Source organism: Schistocerca nitens, chromosome 4 (genome assembly GCF_023898315.1).
Source record: "Schistocerca nitens isolate TAMUIC-IGC-003100 chromosome 4, iqSchNite1.1, whole genome shotgun sequence".
Lineage (NCBI taxonomy): Eukaryota > Metazoa > Arthropoda > Insecta > Orthoptera > Acrididae > Schistocerca > Schistocerca nitens.
The window spans coordinates 292464020-292477166 of NC_064617.1; the positions used below are offsets into that span (position 1 = coordinate 292464020).

General features: G+C 43.2%; 1 protein-coding gene across 1 annotated transcript in view; it reads left to right on the forward strand.

Moving 5' to 3' along the window:
- Nucleotides 1–3135: 3135 nt before the first annotated feature.
- Nucleotides 3136–13147, forward strand: part of LOC126252058 (RISC-loading complex subunit tarbp2) — a 127127-nt gene continuing 117115 nt past the window's right edge. The window contains exon 1 of the mRNA XM_049952898.1: nt 3136–3206. The gene's annotated coding sequence lies outside the window, so the exon portion shown is untranslated. The remainder of the gene's footprint in view (nt 3207–13147) is intronic.

Here is a 13147-nt window from a genome sequence, read left to right on the forward strand (position 1 = left end):
TTTTTGAGTTAATGAATAGTTCCGTGCCTCCTGGCTTGTGTGGACGAGTACTGTTTTCTCTCCAATAACTACGGATGTTTTCCCAGGATTAAGGATCCTTCCCAGATACCACAGTAAGCCGGTTTCAAACTTGTTTCCAGATGTAAAGTTCAAGTATATAAGCTTGATCAAAGCTGGAATATTCAGGCCTGTTAGTTGGATTCAAGCGTGAAACAAACATCAAAGTTGGCAGAGTTCAAGCTATATTTCAAGCTTGACTTATCAAGTTTGGCTCCAGCTGTATCTACACACGTGGAATACAGCCTGGTATTTACAGCTTGTTTTAAGCTACATAATTATTAATCTGAATTTATTGAACCTAATTAATTAAATAAATATCAGAATGGAAATAGTGTGAAAAAAATTATCAAGACATGTATGTTTAAAAAAATTTATTTTCAAAGTGTTTAAAATTGTTTTATTTTAAAATTTAATTATTCTGAAGCCCCTCAGGCCCCAGCACACAGACCAGAGCAGGATCAAATATCGCTGACTTCTGCTTGTATAATGATCCTGTAACAGGTAAAAGAAAATGTTAGCCATACCTAAACATAAAAAATGTAAAAAGTTGAAACTGATCAACCTAAATATAATTTATGCCCCAGATTAGCAAAATAACTTCAAACTCACTGATGTAGTAAGAATCATTAACTAGTATAAACGTCACTGAGTAAGCAGCTGCTTCTGGTGACTTCATTCCAAAGAGTTTTTAAAGTAATTTGAAATAACTTTGTGTTTGAAATTTTGAAAGTAAAGATGACATTTGGGTAATTTTGCGATGACTTCATGAAGAAGCCACACATCACTATTTCTAACAGTTTCAGGGCCATTTAATCTGAATTATAACGAAACAATTACTTGAAATCTTATACACCTCATACTGTAACTTATAAGGAAACTACTGTTTAGAAAAATGTAGACGTTTTATTCTATCCACAATTATATTTTGGTGAGTAAAACTGAATCAAAATGAAATAAAAGATGAAATCGAAATGAATTTAAGAAATTACCAGTTCAGTGGAACTGAAATGTAAAAGAACAAAAAATGTTCTCCTTGTCATATTTTAATATTGCCTTTTATTAGATTTCAGCCACATTACAAATAACAATAAAAATAAGAAGTACTAGTAGGCCTTGCAGTATTATTTCACCTAGGGAACAACAAAATTAAGAGCAATTGAAGACCAGTCAAAGCTACGTAAATAAAAAAGATTGACACCTATGTAGTGGTTGGTTCTTGATGCACTTTTCCCGTTCACCATGTCATTACTATTTGTATTAGCAAAGAAACTTTTCACACTTCACGATTATTCAGTCATGGTGTGACACACGCGAGTATTTACAAGTAAACAAATGTAATAGGGCGATATATATAAAAAGGCGAGATTTTAAAAAGGTAAAATAACATTAAGTTTTAATTTATTGGCGCCACGTACTAGGGAGCTAGTTTAAAATGACCTCTTTTTGCTGAACAACTTGTAATATGTTTTCTTACCGAGCGAGGTGGCGCAGTGGTTAGACACTGGACTCGCATTCGGGAGGACGACGGTTCAATCCCGCGTCCGGCCATACTGATTTAGGTTTTCCGTGATTTCCCTAACTCGCTCCAGGCAAATGCCGGGATGGTTCCTTTCAAAGGGCATGGCCGACTTCCTTCCCCGTCCTTCCCTAATCCGATGAGACCGATGACCTTGCTGTCTGGTCTCCTTCCCCGAAACAACCAACCAACCAATATGTTTTCTTAGCTGGTAATCCATTTCACTTTCATCCAGGTTCAATTTTTCTACGTAAAAGAATATGATATTTCTTTACGTTACATAATAATATTTAACGTTTGTAATATTAACGTACCACTAGAGAAAAAATGCACCAGCGTACCTGTAATACACTATATATCTTCTTCAGACCCGGTGTAGCAGTAAGGCAGGGGACGCCACACACTTTCCGGACTATTTTCCAGTATAAAACAAACTTCACAACAGTCAACAATCATTAACGCACGTCACAAAAATAAAATGGCCGTAAACCTAGCAGAGTCAGTGCAACTGGAAGGCTTATAAACGCTTGTGGCGCTTCCCGTGGACGTCTATGGAAGGTATGCTGCGCGTGCATCTGCTGTTCAGCCTTCCAGGGAAATTACAGTTTATTTCAAGCTTGGGAAAATTATTTTAATTCTAGCTAATTTTTTACTGCTTGATGTTAACTGTGTAACAGGTTGATTTTTCAATCTTGAATTTTCAACTGAACCTAAACTCAATATCCACCTTGAAATAAGCTGTGTAATAGGTTGATTTTTCAATCTTGAATTTTCAACTGAACCTAAACTCAATATCCACCTTGAAATAAGCTTGAGTGCTAGCTGGGTTCTGTAGAGGCCAGAAGCAAATTTTGTAACTCCGATCAGTCAATGCATGCCGGGCGTCGTCAGATACGCGCTCGCAATAAAGTTATTGTTGCTGAACTGAAGGCCTTTTTTCTTCTGAATCACGTTAATCAAAGGTCGGACAGCCACGAGTTTAGCTGAACCCGACAAGAGTTTACCTTTTATTTCACAACCGAGCACTGCTTTTCCGAATAACAGTCTTCTTCTTACCTAACAACTGCGAACTGCTACCATGTTAAGAATATTTATTGTTGAAAAGTTAGATACAATGTACATTTCTCTTCACACTGTTAACGCACTCACGGCACAGAACTGACCAACGAGGGTGTAACCAACATCACCTGGTGATGGTGAAACTCACATACACATGTTGAGAGCCCTGTAGACGCTTTCGATATAAATGTACCATGTTCCAATAAGAACTAAAGCAAAATAAGCGTAATTCCACCTAGCAACAGTTATTGAAGCTCTTGGACGATTGTGGAGGAAGGTAGACGAGACTAGGAAGTTAAATAGCTTTTAACTTTTTCTGATTGACAAGCAAGAGGCGTGACAGTGAGTTTATGGGATATTTACACATGATAGTTGACTGGCCCCTAAGGTGGATACGCATGTACAAGATTGCGTTGCCTAATGAAACAGATTTTATCGTTCTTTCACCGTTCGACTTTGCCGATTGTGATAAATATTATCTCTAAAGTCTGTGTTATCTCCAACGAAGATCTTTGGTTTAGCATAACAGTTTCGGCTTTTAAAGTTTGTTATCGGGGTGAGAAACGTCCTGGTTAGTATTAGTAATAATAACGTAACTTTATTTTTTTTTAAATAAATTGTGTTGAGTTAGTTGTATCATTGCAACAGCTTTTAAGAGTCACTTAAGTGTAATGCCGATATTTTAAGGAGAAGTTGCCAGGTCGTTTTGAACAGGCTAGTTGCAGTTGTGACAGCAGAACTGCTACCTTACGCCCAGACAAATTTTTTTTTTTTTTTTTTTTTTTTTTTTTTGCTATTTGTAATTTATTGCTTGTATCCTGATCAAGTGATGACAACATCGCCTGTATTACGAGATTTGTGTTTGAGTGATGCCGGCGCGATGACAGATTGTGTGGTGAAACTGTCATAGTATTTGACAACTGTATTGCACATTTGTTAATTATTTAATTAAACAGGACGCGCACCAACAGCTATACCAGGTGTCGGACTAAAAGCATAAGGTTTTGTTTTTTGCGTGTGTCACATGTTATGAACTCATCTAATGTTGTTGTTGGACTGCTTTGAATGTTAGTAATAGTCAGTTTTCATAATTTTAATAGGTGGGTCATAAGGCTTGATATGCAAGTTACTTTGGTACAGTCAGCTAATGCTGCAGGCCGTTTACAGTGGGCCGGTACTATTAGTATTCTGCTTTCTGCGATGTAAGTTATTGTCCCGCGCGGCTTTAAGAACACTAAGGGATCATTTTCGTAGCTGGTGAATGGTACTAGTCAGAATTTTACATATTGTCGAGCGCTATGTATGCGTGTCGATCTCTAAACTGTTTTGGAGTTATGGAAGGAACAACTTATAACACACGCAATGAAGATCCTGACTTTTATTCGGAAGGTGACCAGGCCAACGGTATAATTGTAGTAAAACTTGTTTCTCCATTCCAAGATTTTACGTGTTCCCGCCATTTACGTTATTTTTTGCGGGCCGTGTTATAGGCCCTGTTCACTCAATTGTTTTTCTGTCATTAAAATTTTCTTACGGCTAGCAATTCCCTACATTTTCGGCCCTGCAGTAACTACCACAACACTGTCAGATGATTCTGGCGTCCAGCATTGTTTATTTCTCTACCATTGGTATCTCACATGGTTGGAGAGAGGGTATATGGCTTGATGCAAAGTAATTTGTGTTGATCTGTAATTCTGTCGTATTCCATGATTTATTCCAGGTTTGTTTGTCAGTGCAATGGAATATTTGACTAATAATTGAACTAGGCCTTGCTTCATACTGGCAGGCATATGTTGTTCTCTTTAATTTCTCTTCCATTTGATAGAATTTGTTAAAACTTCCTACAGATATCTCCAGATTTAATGTTGTCCAATCTCGCATTGCTCTTTGTAATGACAGTTCTTAAATGTTCATTTACTTCACGTCTCAATCATAAAAATATTTGCAAACTATACTTCTGGAAACCCATTTCTTCTTGTAAACTTACTGAACTGCAAATCGTGTTCCTCAGTAATATTCCCCTCCGAGTTTATCTGTTGATTAAAAGTTCTTTGAAGTGAGGTTTAAAATAATTGAACACATCTTGGGAATATTATCACATTTATGTATGTTTGTTAACAGTGTACTCAGAATGATGATCAGCTGGTGATTAGTTTTTGTAAGACGTACCCAGAAGATCAGAAACTGACATACAAGTGTCAATAGTAATTTTTCTTCACACAGTGACTGTTATATATGATCTGGAAGGTATCACTGCTGTCAGCTGCAATGGGACATTACACGTAATCAGCGGCAACCAGCGAAAATGTATACTGAACCGGGATGCGGACCTGGGATCTTGTGTTTGCTAGGCACATACATTAACCATTGCGCCATCCGGGACATAGCATTATCGCAACTACATGAACTGTCTCAGCACGCCTCACGGACGATACACACTCCCACAGAGTGCCACCTATCCGCATCAGTAAGCAGGAGATCCCAGGTGTGAATCCCAGTCTGATACACATTTTTTGCTTGTTGCCGCTGATTCTGTGTAATGTCCCACTGCAGCTGACATGTCCAAAAGAACAGACACCACACATTCATATAATTGATAGGCCCTATGCCTGGCTGGACAATGGATTCACTTTCTTCAGTGCAAGTGCACTAATTAGTCCTCAGAGTAGTGAACAGTCAGTACAATGGACAGGGACTGTGGATAGGTGAAGCTCGGTGGGAGCGTGGATTGACTGTGAGGTGTGCCAAAATAGTCCATGCAATTGCGAGTATGCTGTATCCTGCATGGTGCAATGGTTAATGGACATGTCCAATAAGCAGGAGATCACGAGTTCGAATCCTGGTCCAGTACACATTTTTGCTCTTTGCCGCTGATTTTGTGCAATGTCCTGCTGTGTTGACAACAGTGATCCCCTTCAAATCACATATAATGTTTCACAACTGCAGATTCTGTTTGGTGTCTGTTCTTTCAGACATGTCTGAAAGAACAGACACTACAGATCAATACGATAATCTTTCGTACAAAGGACTGTATTTACATTGTTCAGTTATACATTGCTGAAATGAAACTTTGCACAATGAACATTAGGTGCCAACTCGATAACACTGTGACTGTACATAATAAAAGCTAATATAGAATTTCACAAGATGAGCGCATACTGCCTTGAAAATAATATTGGTAATGTGGAGCATTACATAATGCTCATACTTGATTACTGGCTATAGACTCAAAAGTAACATAGTGATTGTGCTCTTTCAATGCTGGCTGCCATGCCACTGACAAAGAAATGTACGCATTGAATTCTAACCTGTCACACAGTGTAAAAAAACCCTGTTTAATGGTAGTTGCAGGTCAGTTATCATAAAATGTTAAAATGTGGAGTTGTTATATTTTAGATAACTAAAAAGACAGGAACTGTATAGAATACAAAAATACATTAGGCAAAGATGCTGCTTTGATTACTAACTAGATGGATGTTTGGTGCAACTGATTGTTCTGTTTTATCGGAAATACGGAAGCGTCCGATCCCGCCCGTCTGCTTTGACCCATGACGTCACAAATATGGCGGAAACAAAAACAAACACACACACTTTCCACAAGAAGCCTAATGACACTAACGGGACAAGCGCGGGAAATGGGGTGTTTTGGGTGGGGGGCAAACTAAATATAAACAAATTTAGACGCCTTACGTAGCTACAACGTGTAAGTGAAGACAGCCATGCATGAATACCCACCCACCTCCCCAGGGGTCGTAACCCCTGCAACCCATAGAAGATAAAGATGCTTCAGTAGCTGATTAGTGTTTTTTGTCTTTTTTTAAAAAAAAATCTCACGGGATAGAACGAACAGATCAGAAAGATAAATATAATAAACTAAAACAGAAATTGGAGGAAACAGATAATTAAAATAAGTAATAAGTGTTCTTAAATTAAAAAAAAAATCTCATGAAATAGAACGAACAGATCAGAAAGATAAATAAAATAAGATAAAACAGAACTGGAGACTGCCACACTCAAACCAAACTCTGCGCCGTCATGACGTCACACAGGACAACACCCTTACGTCACGGGTCAAAGCCGACGCGTGGGATCGGACGCTTCTGTCGACCCGTTTTATCAGTTGGTATTTCAGGTGTGCACTGGGATTTCCAACGCCTGCCAAGGTTTTCCTAAAAAGTTGAGATATTTCCTAAATTAATGTGTTATTCTAGGAAAGTTACACATTTTTTGAATTGGAGAAATTGAGACAAGGCAGTAACACAGAAATTTTGAAAGCGTACAGTCTCATATTTGAATATTCCAGAAATCGATGCTGTTGAATAAAGATTTTAAAAAAGACAGGAAATATATGGACTTAAGAAAAGGTGCTCTTTAATAAGACCATAAGTGCCTTCAAATAAGGTTCACCAGTCGTAAAACAAACAATTATTAGTGGTATTCAATTTTTAAGTGCTCATGGTTTTAGTGAATCATTAATTTTGGAAAATTTCTTTAAATAAAATTTTTATATATGAACTGTTCACTCACTTGTCATCAGTGGTCTCTGAACTACACACTATATAATGAAGATTTGAAAAATACATCCTGAATAAAATTTGCAGATTTCACATTCAAATTTTGGAGAATGCAAGACAGACTTGAAGACCTTGACTTTGCTGACGATATCTGTCTGCTCTCACAAAGATTGCATGGTATGGAAGAAAAGCTGGAAAGACTGAGAGGAAGCAGAAATTGCAGGATTTAAAATGAATGTTCAGAAAACTAAGGAAATGAAAATGCAGTCTGGAAAACAAACGAAGCGAACAGTCTATGGAAAGGAATTGGAACAAGTAGACTCCTTTGTATATCTAGAAAGTACCGTCTGTAAAGATAGAGGGGCCAAAGAGGATGTAAAGAGTCGGATACAGAAGGCAAATGGAGCCTTTGTATAACTGTACCCTGTCTGGTGTAATAAGAACATCTCGAGACGAACCAAGCTGCACTTGTTCAGTAGCAACGTAAAGTCAGTCCTCCTGTATAGTTGCGAAACATGGAAGGTAATAAACACGATTGTAAACCAGCTGCAAGTCTTCATAAACTGGTGTCTTCGGCAAATTATGAATGTGAGGTGGCCAGATGTTATATCAAATGACGAATTGTGGGAGATGACAAACCAGTGACCAATCCGTGAACAAATAAAGGAAAGAAAATGGAGGTGGATTGGTCGCACTATATGCAAACTACAAGGAGCTGTTGAAAAGGCAGCACTGGATTGGAACCCACAAGGAACACGTAGACGTGGCCGCCTGAAAAAGATAGGGAAAAGAACTGTGGAAGAAGCAGCTCTGAAAGCTGGTAAAACATGGAGTGGCGTGAAATGTTTGGCTGCCAACAGAACCGGATGGAAGGTCTTTACTGCTGCCCTATGATCCAACAGGAACAACAGGAAATAAATGAAGTGAGTCAAGTCACATTCACATTGTATATGTATTCTGTACGTAGAAGTGAGTCTATCGTCATTCACACGGTCAATTTGCCATATGTGAGGGGTGCAAGCAGATCTCACAATTTGCAGCATTATTCTCAGAGCTGTTGTCGGTCCTTCAGTTTCGAGCCGAGTAGAGGGTCTCAACCTGCATTATTGGGTGGAGAATTGCAGGGCTCCTCATGGTACATCAGGGATCCACTACACTAAGGTAGCTGTGCGCCCTCCACCAAACACTGTGTGGTGGTTTGCAGAGTATCAATTTAGATGTAGCAGCAGCTACTTAGGTGGCAGAGTACTTGGGGAGTGTACATGGTGGTTTTATAGGCTGGGAGGTAGTTTGAGGTAGTCTTACGAACACTTCCCAGTTGATATCCAGATAGTGAAATCAGACCGCATTCAGAATAAAGACACTTCAACTGTCAAAATTGTATCCGTAACTTGTTGCAGTATTCATAGAGAAGTCCCTGAATTTGCTGCTCTCCATGAAATATGTTGCACTATACCCCATTCTCTGTGACCATTCTGAATATGGGTTTGCGGCTAAACATAAAGTTCCTTGTTCCTCAGTCATGGGCCGTCTCTTGGGGATGGTGGTGGTGGGGGAATGACTAGCACCAAGTGGCATTCTTCTTTCCCTCTCCCGACAGGAATCTACCATCCTCTGCCCTCTTTGTATTGCCCATACCAGGTTGGCCCATAGTTTTTTACTCTGTTGTGAGCTCCATCCCTTTTGTAGTTTGGAGGGCTCCCCCTCACGGTGACTGCCCCCACCTTATGGCCGTTTGCACCAAATATACCCTCCCACTCCTCTTGTCACAGGTGTTAGTAGACAGCACTAGGGTGGTTACATCTGTACTCAGTTTTCTTCGTGAAAGTGGTTTGTTCTATGTACTAAACACTGGAGCTGCAACCCATTTCAGTGTGGCCCACAGAACATTTTCAGTTGTTAATATTGCAGTTAGTACCCTATGTATCTTATTCCTGATTCAGTGGCACATCCGTGGTGATCTTTCTGACAGCGACCATTTTCCTATTGTTCTCTCCTTCACCATTCGGACATCTAGAACATGATGCACGTTGGTTGCTTCGGAAAGCTGCTTGACAGGCTTTCTCCTCAGCAGCCTGTTATGTGATGGATATCGACAAATTGGTACAGAATACTATTGATACTATTACACATGCTGCAGCAGAAACAATACCCTACTCCTCCGGTTCATCCTGATGACCACCGGTGCCGTAGTGGTCTGAAGATATAGCTGTAGGTATCGGGGAACACCACAAAGTGCTTCAGCAGCACAAGCGCCATCCCTCTGTGGATAATTTAATAGCATTTGAGAGACTCCGGGTGAAAGTGCAGTTTTTAATAAAGAAAAGGAAGCAAGAGTGTTCGGAGCAATATGTCTCAACTATGCAATCCTGTACCCCATTGTCCCAAGTATGGACTAAACTCCACTGCATTTGCGGCCATCCATCACTCCCCAGGGTCCTCACGACTCTTTGCAAGTTCATGTTTGGCTACCACGGGGCCCAATCTTTGCAGCATCTTTTCCTTTCTGTGTTGCGTGTCTATCCTCTCGATATTTCTTTTTCCCTTCCTTGGAAACATATCTGGGTTGTTTTTGGGAATGTGTTCTGCAATTTCAGTATCCTGACATCAGAACAGTCCCTCCATTGTTTTTTCGTTCACATTTTGCTTCTTCGTTCTCCTCCTCCTACCCTTCCTCAGCTTCAGCATTTGAGGTTCCTCTTTTTCTTCTTCCTCCTTGTGTGCTCCTGAAGGCCGGCCCATGATTGTGATGAACAGCAGGTGACTGGGTAAGGTGTAATTCCCATCCCTGGGTCAACAGGTGGGTTTCTCATGTAACCCCTGGTACAGGCCAAGCCCAGGGAGGGGTGATTTCCTGAGCTGTTACCTTCCCAAACTGCCAATTGGTCCCTCTGCCTTGTTAGAAAGGTGTGATCTGAGGTGTGAAAAATCACCTAAGGTGGGTGAGCCCCCATCTGAGGGGGGCTCCCAGTTGGAAGGAACGCTGACAATCATGGGGGTATTCTCGCAATAAGCCGAACATCTCCTCAGTCTACGACTACTAAACCTAAACGGAATGTCCCCCCAGGGGATCCACAATCCTTTTGTGGATACGTGCGTAGCGAGCACGGGACCCCGAGCTGATGTGGCCTTCCTTCCTTTCCGGGCTGCATACCTTCCCTTTCCGCATCCTTCCCCATCCCCCATCTTCGCCCCCCCCCCCCCCCCCCCCCCGCCCCGCCCCCTTCACCTCTGGCTCTTTCTTTCCCTTTCTGTGGGGTTATGGTTTGTGCCTACGTCCGGAGACGGACGCTTGTACATATACTACATTCTTCGCCTTCCTTCCTTGCTTGTAAGTCTTCATCCTTCCTTTGTCCTTCTCTTTTCCTTACCTCTTCTCTCTACCTTCTCCGCTGCGGCGTTTGAGACCTCTCTTCTTTCCTTTCCCTTTCTCTTTCTTCCTCCCTGTGCGTGTCTGACGGCCAACCCACGCACTTCAATGCGTAGCCGGTGACGGGGTAACGCGTAATTCCCCGCCCCGGGTAGACAGGTAGGACACGTACGTACCCCCTGGTAACGGCCAGGCCCAGGGAGGGGTGATTACCCGAGCTGATACCTTCCGAAAGTGCCGATTGGTCCCTCCGTCCGCTTGTCGGGAGGTGTGACCTGAGGTGTGAACAATCACCTAAGGCGGGAGTGCCCTCAGAGAGGGCCCCCACAAGGGAGGAGCGCGCCATCGGAGACGCCGGTAATCATGGGGGATTCTTCCGCAATGGTTTCCTCACCTTCCACTATGTCTGCTCACAAACGTAAGTTCACTGGGTCTCAACCACAGTCAGTTCTTCCATCGTTGCCACAGTTCCTTGTTGTTTCTCGGTCTGACGAAGGTCACGACTTCTCCACGGTCAACCCTTTCATTATTCAGAAAGGTGTCGACGCAATTGCAGGTCCTGTAAAGTCTTGTTCCAGATTACGGAATGGCACCCTGTTGTTAGAAACAGTCAGTGCCCTCCAGGCACAAAAATTGCTGCGTACGTCACTACTACACACCTTCCCTGTCCGGGTGGAACCGCACCGTACCTTAAATTCCTCGCGTGGAGTCGTTTATACACGCTCCCTCGATGGACTGTCTGACGAAGAAATTCAGCACTACCTGTCTGACCAGGGCGTAACGGCTGTTCATAGGGTTATGAAAAGGGTTGACACGAACATCATTCCAACCCGCACTGTCTTCTTGACATTTGACAAAGTTCAACTACCATCGAAAATCAAAGCCGGCTATGAGATAATTTCTGTTCGCCCTTACGTCCCGAACCCTACGCGTTGCTATCGGTGCCAGCGGTTCAATCACACCAGCCAGTCCTGTTCCAATCCGGCCAAATGTGTTACGTGTGGCAGGGATGCCCATGAGGGTGCTTGTCCACCTCCATCCCCTCGCTGCATCAACTGTATGGGTGACCACGCCGCTTCCTCTCGAGATTGCCCCGTTTTTAAGGACGAAAAACTCATCCAGGAAATTAGGGTGAAGGTAAAGGTGTCGACCTTTGCTGCTCGAAAATTATTCGCCAGTCGACAGCCCACCGTGCCTCAGAAAGGAAACTACAGCACTGTCCTTGCTTCTCCTCGGCCAACAAAGGAGGCGGCCACGCAGACTTGCGACCTCACCTTTAGTGCCACGGTCGTCAGATCGGCCAGCGCAAAGATCGCCCGTTCAACCTCACCACTTTCGCCTGCCCACTCTCTGGCTCACCCTTTGTCAAGTTCTGCAAAATTTCGAGCCCAAAAGTCAGACACCAAGACTTCGAAAAAAGAGCATACTCGTGAAGAGTTTTTACGTACGGCAACTTCCCAACCATCGGTTCCTCCTTCCTCTAAACATCATACTTCCAAGAAGGCTACAAAGAAACCCAGTTCCTCTCCTTCTCCGCCAAGGCGTGTCCCATCTACAGCACCACCTGGCGGAAGTCGTCCTCGGCCGTCTTCTGTGTCGCCGAGGCGCACTGCTGGCGGCCGATCAACCGGCCGGTCGCTGGTGGCAGGAGCTGCTCCTGACCAACCTATGGATCAGGATCTTCTGCCTTCGGCTGAATGCCATTCCATGCTGTCGGTCGCAAGCTCAGAGCAGTCGTTGAGTTGACAGCGACCTTGGTCGCATTCCTCCATTTTCTGTTCACCCTATGTCCATTATCCACTGGAATATCCGCGGTATTCGAGCCAATTGGGATGAATTGTCGATCCTCTCGCGATCCTACACGCCGGTCATCTTCTGTCTTCAGGAAACAAAGCTGCGTCCCCATGACCTCTTTGTTCTCCCTCATTTTCAGTCCGTCCGATATGATCTCCCCTCTGTTGAAGGCACTCCAGCACACGGAGGACTCATGATTCTTCTCCATGAAACTGTCCATTATCACCCAATCCATTTAAGCACTTCCTTCCAAGCTCGGCGCTTCGAATGGTTCGCCCTTGATGATACACACTCCAGTGACCACTTTCCATGTGTCCTTAGACTGCAGCCTCAACGTCCATATATGCGCCTGCGACGCTGGAAGTTTGCTCAAGCCGATTGGACACTTTTTTCGTCTCTAGCGACATTCGATGACCGTCACTTTCCCAGCGTCGACGATGAGGTCACACATATTACCGACGTTATTCTTACAGCTGCGGAACATTCAATACCACGCACCTCCGAATTGCCCCGGCGCCCCCCAGTTCCTTGGTGGAACGAGGCATGCCGTGATGCACTACGTGAGCGGCGACGTGCTCTCCGTGTTTTCCGCCACCATCCTACTTTGGCCAACTGTATCCGCTATAAGCAGCTACGAGCGCGATGCCGTCGTGTCACCCGCGATAGCAAGAAGGCAAGCTGGAAATTCTTTCTTAGCTCATTTAACACCTTCACTCCCGCCTCGGAAGTTTGGAGTCGGCTTCGACGGTTCTCAGGCGCGCCTAGTTTCTCCCCGGTCTCTGGGCTCACTGTCGCGCATGACACATTAGTGGACCCCGTCGCCATTTCTAACTC